The 2,835-nt window shown below is 42.9% G+C and overlaps 1 protein-coding gene across 1 annotated transcript in view; it reads right to left on the bottom strand.

Moving 5' to 3' along the window:
- The window catches only part of FBN3 (fibrillin 3), a 248,900-nt gene that overhangs the window by 30,318 nt on the left and 215,747 nt on the right, over window positions 1-2,835 (bottom strand). The gene's annotated exons all lie outside the window — the stretch shown is intronic.

Raw genomic sequence — 2,835 nt, 5'->3', positions numbered from 1 at the left:
AGTCCCTTCATCCTAAACAGTTACAGAATAACCAACCTCTTATTTTGTTCCTCTTTCAATAAATCCTATTTTATTTAAATATATCCCAGAATTGAATTCAATCATTCCTCAGGACCACATAGATCCCTGAAAAGCCTAGACCCTGGGTTACTTTACCAGAAAGAAGAACAGAGAGAAGGTTTGGAAATCCTTAAATTCCTGGTGGCAGCCGAATCTACCCATTTTTTTTTAATTTATAATTTTTATTTTATTAAAAAGAAAAACAAACAAACCAACAAACAACTCATACAAACAATGTAACATAATAAATATCGTTCTGGAACTGCCATATAAACAGAATTAAATGTTAGAGAAACTTCATCTAAATATAACAGATAACAAAACACAATAATTTCAAAAATACAATAAGTCTGCATAATGTAAGTTCTTGGGTACAATACCACTTTTTGTTAAATAGGAAATAATCGGAAACCAAGTTGCCTGAAATATTTCTTGTTTACGTTCTGTGTTTTCTCCATGGATATTTTTTGAAATTTTGCTATGCACAAAACATTCCCATAGCTTATTTTGCCAACAATAAAGTGAAGGGGCATCTTTAGCTTTCCAAAATTGTGCTATTGAAATCCTGGCAACCGCAATCATTATTGCTATTTGCATTTGCATGCTTTTGGGCTCTAGGTCTATTAATCCTAATTCTAATACAATTGATTCTATTGAAGCAGGTAAGTAAATAGTAGTAATTTCCCCTATCTGTACTAGAATTTGGTCCCAAAAATTTCGAATTGATGGACAATGCCACCAACAGTGTGAGAAATCTCCCGATTGTCCACATTGTTTCCAGCATGTCGAGGGAATGGTTGGTTGTATTTTATGAAGTCGTGATGGTGTTAAGTACCATCTATGTAGTATTTTAAATGTATTAAATCTAATACTGAATATTGGAGAGACGTTATTAGGTAGGGTCCAAATTGATTGCCAAGTTTTTTCAGATAATGGCTGTGCACTATCTAACTGCCATTGGTTTTGACTTTTCAACCAGCCTACGTCTTTAATTGAACATAGTAATTTGTATAGTTTGGAGAATCTACCCATTTTAATAAAGCAAAGAGCACAGTTAAAGGGAAAACCAGTCCTCCCTAAATAAGAGGTCGCCACAGGAATGCACTTATAAAATAAATCTTCACCTCTCCCGCAGAAAGGAGATGTTTCCCACAAGACCAGTGCCAGTGGAAGTTGGGTGGGGATGCAGCGAGATGTCCTTGATGGGCCCATAGCCCATCCACTGTCCACTTTTTGCCCTTTTCTTCTTTGCTCCTTGGGCACTGCTGCCCAGAGGGAGAAGATTCGGAGATCCGGGTTAGCGGCTCTTCCTCCATGTTCCTTTCAGCGCTTGCTTGCCCAAAGATGGCGGGCACCCAGATAGCAACAGCACATAGATGTGCACAGGGCCAGAGGGGTCCAGGAGTGGGAGTAAGGTGCCTAGAAGTTCTACAACAGGAGTCCCCAACACGGTGCCCGTGGGTGCCACGCCCTGGGGCCCACCAACGACTATTAGAAAGTGGGCAGGGGGCCAGGTGGGGCTTTTGCCCAGCAGGGCTTCTGGACGGCTGCGCAGATGAAAAGGCACCCTGTTAAGCAAGAGGTTCTGTCTGAAATGTTTGGAGAATTGAAATGTTCAATTCCTGATGTTCTATTAAGGAATAAAACCCAAGCACGGGAACTGAAGGAATGGGTGTTCAAAAAGGATGGGCTTATGGATCAGGGTGTGATGGCACGTTGTCTTACGGCACCCTTATTCAAGCTTTTTAAAAGGGATCACTGTCAGTCCCTGTATTTAGAGAAGTTCACCAGCCTGGAATTAAGATCGGCTTTTACAGCTTTTAAGATTTCAATCCGTGCCCTCAGTGAACAGGACCGGATGTTTCTTTGGTACTTCCCCCGCCCCCCCCCCCGGACTTTGTCTTTGTGATATGTGGGAAGTTGATGATATTGTACATTATAATCTGAGATGCCCGTGGCATGAAGGCCTTAGGCTAAAGTACATCATCCCTATTATTCCACAGCGTAATGGACTCTCCGATCTGGATCTGTACAAATTTTTACTCTTGGACCTTGACCACTATGTCTCTAGCAGAATGGCATTATTTGCCTTAGCAACAAGGAAAATCAGAATGACTAGTATTTAATGCAAATTAGATGGAGTATAGGAGTATACTGATATTTTTTTATTGTCTACATTACCATTTTATAGTCTGATGTATTATGTTATCACCTGTGGCTAAGACAATAAACTTATACTTGACTATGAGAGCTGTGCATTTGCTCTTGAAATTTTCTGTTGGCTCCCCCCCCCCATGGCAGCCGTTTTGTTGCTTTGCCCAACTTCCTGAGTCAGAATGCCAAAGGTACCCTCTGGGGCAAAAAGCTTGGGGACCCCCCTCCGCTCTACCATGTCTCCCCATCTCCTAATGAAAGGAGAGGGGTATCACCCGAGGCCAGTGACAGTGGTGCCCCTACTGGGCCTTGGGCCTTGGCAGTTTCCCCGTGATGCCAACCCCTGATGCCACATGGCCTGTTGAAGGGAATGCCACTTGCTCCTTGAATTCTGTCATCTTTGAGGATCCAGGAGGGTGTGACTAGGACCATTTAACAGCCAGCCATTCCAGAGCCATTGTGGAGCAGTGGTTACAGCGTCAGACTAAGATCTGGAAGACCCAGGTTCAAATTCCCACTCTGCAGTCATAGAATCATAGAGTTGGAAGCGACCTCCGGGGTCATCTAATCCAACCCCCTGCACAATGCAGGAAATTCACAACTACCCCCACCCCCCACCCC

This window comes from Gekko japonicus, unplaced genomic scaffold, assembly GCF_001447785.1.
Source record: "Gekko japonicus isolate JY-2015 unplaced genomic scaffold, Gekko_japonicus_V1.1 scaffold914, whole genome shotgun sequence".
NCBI classification, from domain to species: Eukaryota; Metazoa; Chordata; class Lepidosauria; order Squamata; family Gekkonidae; genus Gekko; species Gekko japonicus.
The sequence above is the reverse complement of the archived record's forward strand: the minus strand, read 5'-3'. Positions and strand labels throughout refer to the sequence as shown.